The 15501-nt window shown below is 37.7% G+C and overlaps 2 protein-coding genes across 4 annotated transcripts in view; both read left to right on the forward strand.

The window, feature by feature from the left end:
- Positions 1–14982, forward strand: part of LOC103376744 (uncharacterized) — a 35614-nt gene extending 20632 nt beyond the window's left edge. For all 3 annotated transcript variants that reach the window (XM_017040858.2, XM_008307237.3, XM_008307238.3), the window contains exons 10-12: positions 14341–14431; positions 14743–14850; positions 14945–14982. The gene's annotated coding sequence lies outside the window, so the exon portion shown is untranslated. The remainder of the gene's footprint in view (positions 1–14340; positions 14432–14742; positions 14851–14944) is intronic.
- The window catches only part of LOC103399996 (methyl-CpG-binding domain protein 3-like), an 844757-nt gene that overhangs the window by 623591 nt on the left and 205665 nt on the right, over positions 1–15501 (forward strand). The gene's annotated exons all lie outside the window — the stretch shown is intronic.

Here is a 15501-nt window from a genome sequence, read left to right on the forward strand (position 1 = left end):
CTCTTTCCTGTGAGAAACTTACATCACCTGAACAGTACAGTGCTGCCCACACAAAGTGCATCACTCTCCTTGTTGTCCAGCTCCTGCCAAGGTTTTATGACGGGAGAAAGCAAATTCCCACGTGTCTACACTCCCTGCCCTCCTCATAAAGATTTAATCTCGTCTGAAGCAGCGTAGAAGTTTCATAGACAGAGAACCCGCAGGTGGTTTCATGAGTGTGTGCTCCAGTCACTGTCTGCCTTGGGCTGAGGTTGAATCAAAACAAGTACTGTCTACATAACTGAGAGAGAACAGCGCTACTAAACTAAGATAAAATACATTTGTTTGTGACCTAGTAAATGTTTTACAGTTGGCAAACTGTTACTGCGCATACAGTATGTTAGCCAGCTTCAATAGTTGAACTAATTTCTGCTGTCTATCACTTGCAAAAGGTGGTTACAATCATAAGAATGCTATGTTGCTAGCCTGTTTGGTAAAGGCTTTGAGGAGGATAAAGGGTGATAACGCAAAGGTAGAAAGGTTTTTAGGAGAAAGGGCAGCAGAATTTTGAATGAATCGAGATAAAGGTGTACATGTGTATGAGTCTTCTGTGAGAAGGGCACAAGGACGGGGCATCATGGGATGTGCAGTGGGAATGACAGATGGGTTTGAGGAAAGCCAGGTGGTACCTCAGGGACCACTTCTTAGCCCCTTTTTCTTGGTAGGTGATGCTTTTTTAAATAATTTCTTTTATTGAATTTAAACAGGAAACGTATGAACATAAAAAAAATAACTAATACAACTGCTCCAAAGCCCTTGAAGTCCAACCATAGTCAGTCATTGAATGTAAAGGATAGCTAGAAACCAAGTTTAGTAGTAATAAGCTAGCATGTGGTTCCACACTGTATTTGGTTTTTATGCCTGCTTACAGGCATTTCGTGGGAAAAAAAACAACTGTGACAGAAATATCGTACAATAAGTAACAGAAACTACGCCTCCATAAACAACTGTTTGGCTTCATTTCAAAATGACTGCTTTCTTTGATGTTTATTTTGGCGCTTTAATGAGACTCACATGCTTTGATTACATACCACGGATGCCGTAGCTTTTACTGGACATCCCACTCGTTGTTCCTCATACCAACACATGTATTAAAGAACCAAACCGCGCCACTCTGATCTTAAGGAATTTTCCTCGTATCGAAAGGTTCAAGTTTTTATTTGCCATTTGTGCATAGTCCATGCACACTGGAAATCTTGTGCGGGCTCATGGAGTCACCAGTTTTACACATTTTGTTAAAAAATAGAGGGGGTGTAGGAAGAGAACCTTTAACCTGTAATGGAATTTTGAAAATGTATTAAGTACGCAGCCACCAAAGGGACATGGGGGGAAAAAAAAGAAAGAAACTTATCTCGATACTTTCTCATGCTAATATATAAAAAAGAAAACACGGGAAAGTTTAATGGAGACACAGGTCTTCATTAAAGACCTTATTTCAAATAACTCTCTGACTTTAGTCTAGATTGACTGATAACACTTCTTCATAATGAAGATTATTATTATTATTATTATCATTAAAACAGCACCTCTCATGCTGTGCCGTCATTGCTTTCAAAACAACATGTGCAGCTTCTCAGTAGCTCAACACCTTTAGTTTACTTTCACTTTTGCTCTCAGGTACATGACGAAACTCCTCTCTCATGACGAAACATTATTCGTTAAGAGAGAGAGAGAGAGAGAGAGAGAGGGAGGGAGGGAGCGAGTGAGAGAGAGAGAAAACCAGACAGAGATAATTAGTTTAAAAAAAAAAAACTCTTATTACTGTTACTCATAGTAATTAGTTACTGTGATGACTTTTTGGTTACACAAGATATGAAAAGTACATGTGTATATGTGCATATCTTTAACTATTATACTGTGTATAAATATATTATTAATATATATCCTATATATAATATTATGTATGTAAGGTATAATACAGGTGGTGGTTTGGCCCAGAGGCAATGTCTCTGTCATTGGTGTGAGTGAACAGAAGTGAACTGCGTAATACTACATACATAATAGTATGTACTGATACTGTATATTCAATTTATATTTTATAATATATATTTTTTTAAAGTATAAAATTCTCACGTGCGTTGTACTTTTAGATCAGGGACGTCAACTCCATCACTCGACTCAATCGTCCGACATTTACAACATTTATTACACAGCGTGTAACAATGCTTTGAACAGAAATGTCCAATTCAAACATCCTGCAGCGTTTGTTTCGTCAATACAATGAAAAAAAAGCAATACATTCAAAATATTAACATCAAGCAAAATAAGAACGTTTTCTACAGTATGTCTCGGACTCAAAATAACCAAGCGGGGGCGTCTCAGGGCACACCTGCTCACATATATTTATAGACGCTGCTACAAAAATGCACCTTTCAAAAAAAGAAAAAGAAAGAAAAACAAGTTCAGGCAGATTATGAGCTTTGGTGAACATTCCCTTTCGCAATTGGCTTTTTCATGCTTATACCACTCTTCATGGGAGGCTAAATTTGTTTGTTTTCTCATCTTTGTTCAGTTGCCTTCTTGGTCAATTATTCTCTTCTTGGACTTTATGGGATTCGTTGTTGAAACGTACAGTAGTCAAGATGGCAGGCGACAGGTTGACGTGCATTATGGGAGATTTAGTCCATAGTGAACATACACTTGATTAGAGTTTGAATTAAATCATTAAAATTACCACGACTACTTGTGAAAAACATTTGACCACTGCATAAAACATGTAGTTAAAACACGCGTTTGTTGAATTGTGTCTGCTTCGAATAAAGTCACTCTTCGTGTTTTTTCAATCTTGTACACCTCAGTGCTGGCTGTGAAGAAGAGCTACAGCAGGGAATGACATCGGAAAAATCAGCACAGAACTTACTAAATATGAGGAGTGTCTCTCTTTTTTCAAATTTCCAAATAGCTGCACCTCCATCGGTCATGTAACCACGGTAAAAAACAAACAATTAATCGATCTGTTCAGAGACAAAAATAAATAGGCCAATAGAAAAACAGCTTCAAAAGACATGGAGTATAGTAAGTTAGGAAGGACTGTTCCAGTCAGAGTCCCAGTCAAAATCAAGAAAGAAAACAAAAAATTCCCAAAGAAAATGCGACATAGTATCTATGATACGATGCCGTTGACATTCATTCATCACATGATCAAGTCAGTCGGTTGATCCACATTCAAACTGGAAAAAAAAAATATAAAAAAACAAATCCTGAAGTGGGCAGTTCGTGTTTAGTGTGCATGTTCTCAAAGCAGCACACGAACACAGTGTAACAAACTGCAAACTATGAGCTTATGCTTCAGTATATTTAAGAATATTATATATAATATAATTAGCATATAGTTACCCTAGAGAGCAACCTACTCTACAGTAGGTGCAACTTCTGACCACCTGAAATAATTACCACAGCTCCTTTAATGGAGCCACTTCTGTTAATGGGAGAAGTGGGTGTGGCCAGTAGGTTGAAAAAATAAAGAAGGCGCTCTCTTTTCCTGAAGAGATTGTGGTGTCACATGCTGCTGACATCGTCCAAACCGTCCTGGTCCAATCTGATTTGACTCATTTGAAGCCTTTAAAAGCCTCTTGAAAACACTGTAAACACTGCACTGTAGACATTGTTTATTGTTCATGCTATAGGAAAATGACTTTTTCTAAAATTATTTCTGTATATTTCTCTCCTTTGTTCTTTTTTTTTTTTTTTCGGTCTGGAAATATCACAAAGTCTGAGTTTGCCATTGCAGGCAGAGAAGTAAAATAGCATTAATTTTTTTTAGAGAGAACCAGATGAGCTTAAGTCTTCTCTGCTCATTAAACGTTTACCTTATCTCATCAAAGCATTGTCTCTCAGTCCCCAGCATGTAGGTGAAACCCACCGTCACTTCCTTCATTATGAAAAGTTGGCTGGACTTCAGGTGCAGACTTATCTGCTTCTTGGACTTGAGATAAACGATATTGTGGAGCCCCCTGCAGACCTTATCTGAAGTCTGCATGGTGAAAGTGCTGATTGTGACCCTCTCCTCTTGCAGCAACAGGACTCCCGTGGCGTTTTCCCCTTCGTTCAGGCTCATGTAGCAGGTGTTTATATAAAGAATATAGGGTCCGGTGCAGTTGACGTAGATCGTCTCATTTTTCTCACCGATCAGATGCATCATATTGTTGCTGTTAGTGTGGTCAAAGTGCAGTGCTCCATTTTTTATGATGCCTGCATGGAGAAAGAGAAGTGTGAGTAAGACTATTATTGAGTCCTTGTTATGTTAGTCTGTGTTCTAGATCAGTGTTTCCCAAACCCGTTTTTTTTTAAAAAAGTCACAAAACTTTGCGACCCAAGTCAATAGACATTATTTGTAAAATTCCTGGGAGACATGATGGGAGACGACCCCCCAAAAAACCCCAAACAATGTTCTGTTTCATACATCAGACCTTGACCACTGCCCATACCTACCTTATCTAGAAGATTTGACCTACATTTTAAACTTTTTTTTTTAATTACTTGATGTTTTTTTTGTTTAGACCCTTATCTTCGGTCTAAATCAAAACTAGTTTTAACATAACAGTGACAACAACATTAGCTGAAGAAAAGTGTTTTGGGTTTTTTTAAATTATGGTTACTCACTCACTTGAAATGGTGCCAAAGTGTATGTACACATTATCCACAGCGGCCTGTAAAACAGAAAGAAATGGCAACATCAGAACACACAGTCAACTTGGTACGTCCCTCGTCCCTCGTCCCCGACGTCGACCTTTGATGCTGTGACATTCTAACCATTGTTTTGTGTTGGTGTTTCGAAAGGTCGGACACCTCTACTGTTTTGCGCCCCTCGTGTCTGACTGGGAAATAATATTTTGATTTGCTCACTTAACGATGGAATCGATGGAAACTCACAGTGCGATGAGTAATCGCAGTAGTGCGAAAAAGCACCACGCATGACTGCGCAGCCGAAGTGAGTCACTGAAATGATGGCAGTAGAACACAGAAAGACAGGAATCACTCAGTCGGGTTGGAGGACAATCTGCAAAACGTTTTCACTGGAAACCAGAAGTAAACAAACTTCTTTCATGTGGCCACAATTTCTTCAGGGTTTGTAACGTCAGTGACAATGACGTTGTTGTCACACTCATGTCACGTGGCCACAAATAGAGTTTTTTGTACATTTGGCTACTGAAATAGTTAGGGATAGTAATAGACCATGAGCCAATTAATTAATTAATTAATGACACCCGCGTAATTAAAGGCTCACCAAATACGTTCACACCGGCTCCGGTCAACTAACTTTGGAATATGTACGCAGAGCCTCAGCCAGAGATGTGCCTTGAGATTTCCCTTATTATAGGGGGCGCTCATTAGATAAGTGAACTAAAGCATTGTTTCCCAAAGACTGGGTCGCAACCCTTAGGTGGGTCAAAAAATTATTTTTTTTGGGTGGAGGTCATCGTTTCGCATCATGTTTCCCAGGAGTTTACGAAAAATGTCTATTGACTTGGGTCGCGAAGGTTTGCGATTTTTAAAATACGGGTCCCCAGAAAAAAAAGTTTGGGAAACACACGGCTAAAGCAGGTGTATATTTGTGTCCTTAGGATCATGTTTGTAATATTTGTTGAATTTAATGCCTGAAAACACATTCTAATTTGTATTTCAAAGTGGTTCCAAAGTAATGTTTGCTGCGACACGTTGACGTGTGCAATCCTTCCGTCTACGACACGACGTCTGGGTCAGTTGGAGGATGATGAATCCATCCTGCCTATTGTTCTCTCATTATCCAGAGATGTTTTCCACACGCGACAGAGGTGCAATTTTGCATTCATTTAAATGCCAATTCTTTCATGGTGTTCATAGACTTGTTGATGTCATTTGATGATGATGTATATACAGTATATATATATATATATATATATATATATATATACACAATATTTGCATGCAGTAATGCTTGTGTGAAGTGTAGTATATTCAATCAAACTTCGATTGAAGAGGCTGGTAGAGTGCCCCTCTCTGCAAGTCTTCCAGTGACATTTACTCAGAGATCACATGAATGAAACCACAGAGGAGGAAGTCTGAAAGAAAGTTCTTGTGAATGAGGCGCAGATACTTCCCTTTAAAAAAATTTGTTTATTGGCATTTTTTCTCGTGAATGTTTATCAGGGATTCAGTCAGGCATCAGGTGATTTTTTTTTTTTTTTACTTCTAGTAACTAGGGGTTAGACGGTGAATCTGCACAGGAACACTTCAACACATAACTGGTGTTGAGCTCTGAACGTCTGTGTGGATGACAAATTCCCCACCCACTCTGTAGCTGGTGATTAAAAAAAGATTGGTATAAGAGAAGCTAGGAAAGTTCCATTCTATCATTGTGACCCTCAAGGCAAAATGTTCTAGATAGGTGTAGTTTTTGTGTGTAAACTCAATGGTTTGGCTGCATATAATACAGCCAAACCATTTCAACTTCACTTGAACCTTGGATGTGTTCATATCGTAATCATGACTAACCCGGTCAGTGGCAGTATGAATAGCATCAGTAAATATTGTGTATCACATGCATCAGTAAATATTCATCAGCAGCGTCAGATTTGCATCTGTATGGGTTATTTCTCACTGGATTACAGTTAACTGTAAGGTGGTTGTGACTGTGTTTAAAAAAAAAAAAAAGCATATCGCCAAATATTTACAAAGAAAGACCTCTCTGATGGAAACACTTCTTACAGGAGTCAGAGTACTCAGAAGAACAGCATTTACCACCTTATAGCTTTACCTCATGGGTTTGTCTCTAGTGCAACTACACAGGGTTGAACATTAGGATTTGTTGAGTTACTGAGCTGCTGAGAAAACACCTGATGCATTATACTATATATATATATATCCCTTTAATTGAATTCATTACTACATATTTGTCAGTTGTCTTCTGAGTAGCTGGATTACTGTCGGTGCTTTAGGTCAGTGTTTCCCAAACTTTTTTTTTTCTGGGGGCCCTTATTTTGAGTGACCCAAGTCCTTAGACATTATTCATAAAATCCCAAAATAAAGGTGTACTTGACCGTTATTGAACATCAGTGAGGATACTTTATTGATACCTGAACAGTTAGAACGTACTCAAGTTTTAAACATAACCACAGGTGGAGCTTTTAAACTGGCAGCTATTTGGAGGATGGATGCAGACAGCTGTTGTGGTGACCTTGAACTAACCACAGACATGATAGAAACATGATAGAAACATGATGCAAGGCGACCAAAAAAAAAAAAAATCTCGTGGCCCAGCCTTTGGGAAACAATGCTTAAGGTAGTCTGGGTATAGAATTACCATTATATAGTCAATGTTTCCAGTTCAAATTGCCCCCTATATTAGTAATACTTTATGGTAGTACATTTAGTAGTAATACTTTATGGTAGTACATTTCTTCTTTCTTTCTTTTTTTTTATATCATCATAGCTTTTTCCATCCCCAAATGTTGAAAACAATCACAATCAGAGCTGACTCCAAACACGTGTACATCATCATCTCCGATATCTGAACTTCACAACTCACCGATTCTTGATCCATGAGCTTCCAGTAGACGTGGAGAGTGATCACAAGGCAGACGGCCAACAGCATGTTCTGGACGGCAATGACCACCGCCAACCTCCTGCCCCTCAGCTGGCACCAGGGCCCGCTGCCTCTCTCAGCATCCACCCTGTCTGTCCTCTGCTCCATGGGTGAAACGAGTGCGGTTGTGGTCGTTGGCTCAGCACCGCTGAGCACTGAGCGAGTATGAGAAGCTGCGCTGAGAGAAAGAGTGCAAAGACATGGCTCGTGGCACGCGCTCTTTATATTAGCGCGTGGGAGTATCCGTTCTAGGTGTTTCAGAGACAGTAGGAAAATTCCCAGCTGGCTATGTATAACCGTAAAGTATGTCCCAAAATGAGCGTCAGTGGGTCATTGACCACGCATCCTTTTTTTTTTATCCCTATGAGAGACATTTATTTCACGTACTCCAACTCGACGTTTAATATGATGTAAACTTAATATAAAGCGCGGCATAAATAGTGCTGGTCATTATTTGACGGAGAGGTAATTACGGTAATATTTTTGACAGTTGTTGAGGCGCTCCACGGAGTTGCATTTAAAGACAATGAGGAATATCTGCTGTGCAGCTTGTGGACGGTGAAAGGAGCGGTGGCGCTTGAAATAAAGTATTTTAATACAAATATTTTATTGACTTTATATAAAGACAGACACTGTGAATTATCAACAGTCAAAACTGCTGTGTGCGTGTGTTTAATCAGGAATAAAAGCAAACACATTATCATCAAAATACAGTACTCCAATACAGTGATCCTATAAAGTAGCGATTACCACATCTGCCTTACACACAAAAGGTCCTGTGTTTGAGCCCCGGTGGACTCATATACTCGATCCACCTCATTACTGTAATACCACATCATCGGACAGTTGTTTGAGTTGTTTCAGCCCGTGGGCAAGTCCTTTGCATCACTTTTACTAGATGAAGTATGAAAGCAATTTGTTCTTGATGAAGCAAGCTTCGTGTGACAGGAGTCAGCATCTTTAGAAATTGGTGGTAACCTATTGTGCTGGTTAATGGGCTGGATGAGTAACTAAGCGGACAATAAAGTGTATTTCGAAAGAGCATTTTAAGCGTAAATCATGGAGCTCAGTAATAACTGTTGAAAGAAAGAATGAGATCCAGATTATCAGCTGGTAGAGGATGGTTGTCTGTTTTCCTGGCAAAGATTTGGTGATAAGTTACTCAAAAACACCAAAGTCATTTCCTATAAAACACATGTAATCCTGACAGACGTGGTTCTATTGAGAAATGGCTTTTTGAAGATGTCCGTTTGGGGCTGGTGCACCATTCAACAGAATGGATGGTTCAAAGGTCAAACTCAAGTGGGTTAGGGTTAGGGTTAGGGACCAGTCCAATAATAACATTAGAACTGTAAATAAGAATGAGTCCATGTTTTTCCCCTTCGTTTTCATGCAAAGAACTACAAGTATATTAGATATTTATTGATTATTACTATATATTCAGATATTTATGTATTCATATTTAATGAAATATAATTTTACCAACAACAAAAAAATCTTGAACGTATAGTGTTTGAGTATTTTTCTTATTTTCAAAATTCATGTGTGTTGTAAGACCCTCACTCCAATTTGGTAATCCCGGACTGAATCTGTGAATCATGCATTTTTTTCCCACCTAACACACAAATATACACACACATACAAATAATATATGTACATAAATATATAAAGATATATTATATGTGTGTATATTTTATACAGGTGTGTATATACAGTATTTATATACATTTTATATATTATTTCTGTGGTCATGTTTCCAATACAAAAAATGTATTCTGTCTGTATAGTAGTGTTAAAACTGAGAGAATGAGACCCTCTGACCTTTAATACACTGTTGTGACAGTCTTGGGTTAAAGGCAGAGACATTGCCACTGGAGTCCCAACGTGATTTTTCAGTTGTTTGGCCAAGAATATCTCTAGCTTTCTAAAAGAAAGAAAAGAAAATGACTCTTACCCTAGTGTACAATAAAATTCTATTTTTATAACCATCAACACGAAGTGAATCGTAGTCTATCAGGTCTTGACTTTTCGGAAATTGTGAAATCACCACAAAAACAATGTAACACATGTAACTCATTTCAGTTCCCTGATTATCGGTTCCTGAATTGTGAATTGTGAATTGCGCGTCCATTCTGTCACTGCTTCGTACGGTTCTCGGAAAGGGGGTCTGTAAAACATCTCTACTACGGATGCTGCAGCAAAAGCGCCAAATTCGGCCTTTAGTTTAGACCTCTTCTCTGCAGTTACTACACTAAAAGTAGTAACAGTCTTTTCTTGTAATTTTTTAAAATGTATTTTCTGTCTAAACTATGCTCTCTGGCATGGATGCCAAATAAGTAGAATACAATCTACTGGTATTGATTACAAAGGTGCTGGTAGATCATGAGAAATTCAAATAAAAAAATGTATGTATACAATACTATATGTACATAGTGTGTAGTAGTGACCAAATACTGTGAGAATGAAATCACAATGTGCCGTACGGCTACATGCACTTAATCATTAAATCTTCCAATTCAGTTATCAGCGGTTTACAGAATGGTTACGTAACATAATTGGTTTATAGTTTGGCAAAAAGTTTGGGCAATAATAATCCAATAAATATGATTTTACATGATATTGTCCAATTCTGATATCAACTGATACCGATATAGGCCCGGTAATATTTATTTATTTGTCCGTATGAACCACTGTACGAGTATGAGATTAAATCCATTTAAAATGGCAAACGTAAAGAAGAAATGATTAGAGATCTAACACATAAAAATCAGAGAAGATTCCCAGAACACTGTCAGTTCTTCTTCTTCGATTTCCCTTTTTCTCGGCCCTTGACAATGTTATTGTCTCTGTCTCTGACTCAATTTAAGAAGTATTAGAAGCGTATTTTGATCGTTGTTCATCTAGTGAGTCATCTTTATAACTTCATCTTCCTACACAGTTGGATGTTCCTGTAATAGGATGTGGCTTGTGTAACTTGTATGTGTTTCAGTGAGTTTTTTTTTTGCTGTGAGTTTTAAGACAAACACGTAACACACAGAACATACATGACAGCACTGGTGGTTTGTATGAGCCAGCCGCATGTGTGGTGTTCACTAAATCATGGCCTTCCATGTGTACTCATGTGTGGTCTGTGGTCTGTGGTCAGTGATTTTGTTACAGTCAGTTGAATTAACCCACTGTAGTGCTACTCGGTGACACGTTGACAAAGACGGGGTATACACGCCAAATATCCAAGAGGTGCTGGTATAACAGATTAGCCAATGGCAGGAAGCCCCACAAACATTAGAAGTGATCAAGAGGATATCAAGAAGATCCTTCAGAATAAAACAAAACAGGATATACCAAGAAAACACGAAGACGTGTTTTTTCTGTATATGGCCTTGTCTATAGTTCTAATATGGTAAGGTGTTGTATTCAACGGTGGAGGTGAACACTAGACTGACTGTAAATCTGGAGAGGCTTCAGGATAAGTCTTAGAACGTAACGGATGTCGTCCTCGCAGGTGAATAGATACAAAGCAGGGTGTTTGAGAGAGATGATTCCCTAGTTTAATTTGAACCCATCTGTTGGGCTCACCATTTGTATCTTCTGTGGCCCCTTTCACAGAACCTTGTTTCACAAGAACTACCTGTTACTCTTAGTGCCTTAGTGGCTGCGTAGGGTTAGCATTCTAAACATAGCCATTTCATTTTAAATGTTCCCTCAGACATGACACGACATGCCCTGACAAAAAACAATACAAAAAACAAAAAAAACCAGTGTTTCGTGAGTTTCGGCGTTTGTGGTCCCTTACAAAAACACCTGCTTAGCATAATCGAAACAGCTGTCCTACATGATCTGAGGTGTTGAACACAGAAACAAGAGATGAGGTGGATGTGACAGTAAGATGAGGAGGTAACTGAGAGTCAATAAATGCATGTGGGAGAGGGAGAACCTGCCACATGGTTTCACAATGACGTTTCCCCTTTGTGGGTGGAATGCAATAAACTCAGTCCGACCAGCCAAGCACTTTGAAGCCCTAATACCCACTAGTGCCCAGAACCTGATGAAAGTAAATGACTGACATGGATACAGTAAATTCCTGTTGATAGTGGTTGTGATGATCGGTACCAGAATCCCACTGTGAAATGGGGAAATTCAATAGCAACACTATACCAACTATAGTCCTCCTTATCTCTTATCTCCAAGTTTTCAGATGTACACAAGGTATGTAGGTGTAACACTGTTTAACAGACACAGTAAAGGAAGGCATTCAGACGAGACGCAAAAAAGAACAAAACACTCAACACTCACAAAACACTCACTCAACACTCATCAAAAGCCCCAGTAGAGACCCAAGTTGAGGTTAGGTTAGGTTTGGTCAGACTAAAGCATTGTGAAAGTTCACTCAGCTGCAGTGGGGGCTGGAAACAATGCTGGAGGATTAGACTCTGTCACAGGTGATAAAACCACAAAGGGAAAAGTACCTCTTCACCATCTGTGTCAAAAAGTCCCATAAAGTGTGCTGTATTTAATTTTGTGTGCAAACAAAAATGACACTGTAGTGGAAATCTCATGTACCCAGTGTGTGCACTCAGTTGGTGTTTTTTGTCAGCTGTGTTTCTATGTAGACATTCCCCTCTTGCATTCCTGTGACATTACATGTACTGACAAGGCAATGCCGGGGTTTGGCCAAATGTTGTGTGTCCTAAAAATCGTTTTGGGGGCAAACGGCTGTACAGTATAATAAAGTGTAAGTCACTAGATGGCAGCATTGTAGCTCATATAATTGATCTTATTATTGACAAATAAATATTACTAGTCCTATATTTGGTATTGGTTGAGATCGGAATCAGGAAAAAAGTATTTGGACAATATCGGCATACTGGATATGGACAAAAGGTTAATATCAGACACCCCTCATTTTGAGGAAGTTCTGGGACTTTTTTAAAAACTTTTTTGTGGATGGCAAGACTATAGTTTTGCTTGTTTTTGGTGATATTTCGACATGTTTAGATATGATATTTTTTTGGGGGGGTTAGCACAAATTATTCGCTTGACAGCATGTTTGGGCGCATAAACTTACATTTTGGGGCTTTTTTCGAATTTTTTTTAACATTTTTAGTAATAGTAAGACTATAGACTTGCTCCTTTTGGGGATATTTAGAAAAATTGGGAAAAAAAATTATATATATTTATATTATATTTATTTATTCTTAAAAAATACATGTTTTCGAAATATGTTCAAAAATGTATAAAAATTGTCAGTAAATATTTTAAAAATAATAATCATAACAAATAAAAAAAAAAAAAAAAAAGGTTCTCAAAACGCTCTAATTCCATGAAAAGATACAATTTTGGAAAAGAATATCAAAATATTTCAGCATTTGACGTGAAATGTCATGGTAAAGTTCGTTTTTGAGAAAACTCCTGACGAGAAATTCTAAAAAATGTTCAGCAAAAAATATATATTTTCTCCGAAATTAACCATAAAAAAGTGTCATTACTATGTATTTTGAGAGAGAGAGAGAGAGGGAGAGAGAGAGTGATGTTGCCTCTTAGCTAGTTTTCCTACTTCCAATATAGTCCTCACTCCCAGTCTTTTTCCTACCTTAGTGACTTGACACTCTGTCGAGCTCACTGTCCCTCGCTTTTTTTAACCCATTTTTCTAACAATAATATAAAATGTTTTCTTAATTATTATTATTTTATATTATCAATATATTTGCTTATATCTGTGTTTTTTATGTTTAAATGGGGGGTTTTAATTAAACTAATTAATAGTATATTTCTGGAGGGCTGGAACAAATTAATTGGTTTTTAGTTATTTTTAATGGGGAAAATTCAGTACAATATGAAAAATATTTAATTGTTAATTGGTTGTAGAAAGTGTTGTTCTAAATATTCACGTGTAAAGAAAGTGATTCTGTTGATTTAAAGGCAAACACAATTTAGAACAGATCTCAGCGTCGGAAAAAATAGACACCACAACAGACTTTTACAGAAAGTGAGATGAAAAAGCGAAAAAACTGAAAGTACTGACTAGAAATGAAATGTTAGCCATTACCAATGACTTCCTGAAATGACTGTGAGAAGTCTGAGAATGACTACGAAACAAACATATGAGCAATTAAAAGTAAAAGTACAATGTGTGTCCCCACGCACTCTTTGTGTATGATGTGTTAAAGATCAAAATACATGTTGGAACTCTGGCATATATATATATATACTGTATAGATATAAAATTTGGCTTTACCTAACTAGGAAAAAAGTTAATAGAAAAATAAAAAATAAAAATAAAAATAAACACATCATTTTCAAAATGATTAAAATAAATCAGTAGGGATGGGATAAAGAAATAAATTTAATCAGTTAAATTCTGTAAAACTTTCATAAAACAAAGTAAACAATAAATAAAATAATACACTACTAGTGTACTAGTGTACACTGTAATAATTACTTTTACACAAAGAGGAAATGCTTGTGCCTGAGGAGTTAATTCTGTGACTCTATCTTGACGTCTGTATGTTAATGATGCAGGAGTTTCCCAGTTTTTTGTGGTTTTTTTTTTGCTTGTTTTGTTTTTCCCCCGCACACATTTACAAATTCTTCCTGCATTATCAATAATCTACACTACAGGACCTTTAAATTTACGTCATTTCCTCTGGATGGTTTGCGCAGACGTAGCAAGAGACGGCATTTAAATTATGATTCAATGTATTTTTTAATCACTCATCATTCTACTCTCTCGTCAACAGTTATCATAATGGAGAAATGCTTGGCTGTGCGGACATCTGGCCAAGGGCGGGAGTTTTGTGTGTGACAGCACTCCTGTTTATCCTGACCCAGGTAAAAATGAGACATATTTCACACGTTACACAGTTGTTACAGGTTCCCGTGTGATGTCGTAGAATTTGATCTATCAGCCACACTGAGGGGCTGTGTATTGATGTCAATGATGACTGCATTGGTCTCAGTCATTATCACTATGTTTGCATTGTTTATCCTTTACTTACTAATGTGGCACAAATGCTCACTACATGCTTCTAAGTGAATAATTTGAATATTATAGAAATGGAATACTGAGTCACAGACAGCATCTTTTGTAGTGCTTGTGATAATGAGGAACATTTTTTTTGTTGTTGTTTATTTGTCAATAGTCTGGAGAAGTCCTGAAGAAAGCTAAGGAGCACAGCGGGCACATCAACGACATCCAGACGTCTGTAGACCTCACCATGTTCATCAGTGCCTCAGAGGACAACACCAAGGTGAGAACTCTCGTGAAAGAGTCATGTCCAGTTGTGACTACTTTGTAGCTGCTTTTAAGGAGAACCTGTTTGTGTTAACACGTGGCGTCTGCAGGTTCTTCCAAGCTGATTACGAGGAGGAGTTTGGCAGGGCTGCACAAAGGGTTAGAAACAGACTCCACGAGGGAGTCACGGTGTTGGGTGGGATTATATATTTGATAATCCCAGCATATTTGATTTTCATTGATAATGTTTGTGTGAATGTGATGTTCAATTATGGAAAGAACAAAGTTTGTATTAAAAGTATTGAAATCATTTAGTTTTCCCTTTATGTTTTTGAGCAGTGTATTTTTGGATTAAATGACTGAGAACGTACACAGACAGCTTTTGATTGTGTTATTGCAGCTCATTGTAGTCATTCATTAACAGTGCAATGGAGGAGAAGACTTGTGAATACAGCAGGTAGGACTCTGTCAGGGAGAGTGGAGAAGCAACTATTTGAAGCAGATCCTTTGTTTGCTGGACATGAGTATTTTACTGAAAAGTGTTCAGCTCATTGAGCCTTAATGCTATTGTCACTTTTTTTGTTTTGTTTTTTCTAAAAGAAGACGTTTCAGCTCTAATCCAAGAGGCTTCTTCTGTTCTGACTGGTGGTGAGTACTGCAGATATAT

This window comes from Cynoglossus semilaevis, chromosome 2 (assembly GCF_000523025.1).
Source record: "Cynoglossus semilaevis isolate Cse_v1.0 chromosome 2, Cse_v1.0, whole genome shotgun sequence".
NCBI classification, from domain to species: Eukaryota; Metazoa; Chordata; class Actinopteri; order Pleuronectiformes; family Cynoglossidae; genus Cynoglossus; species Cynoglossus semilaevis.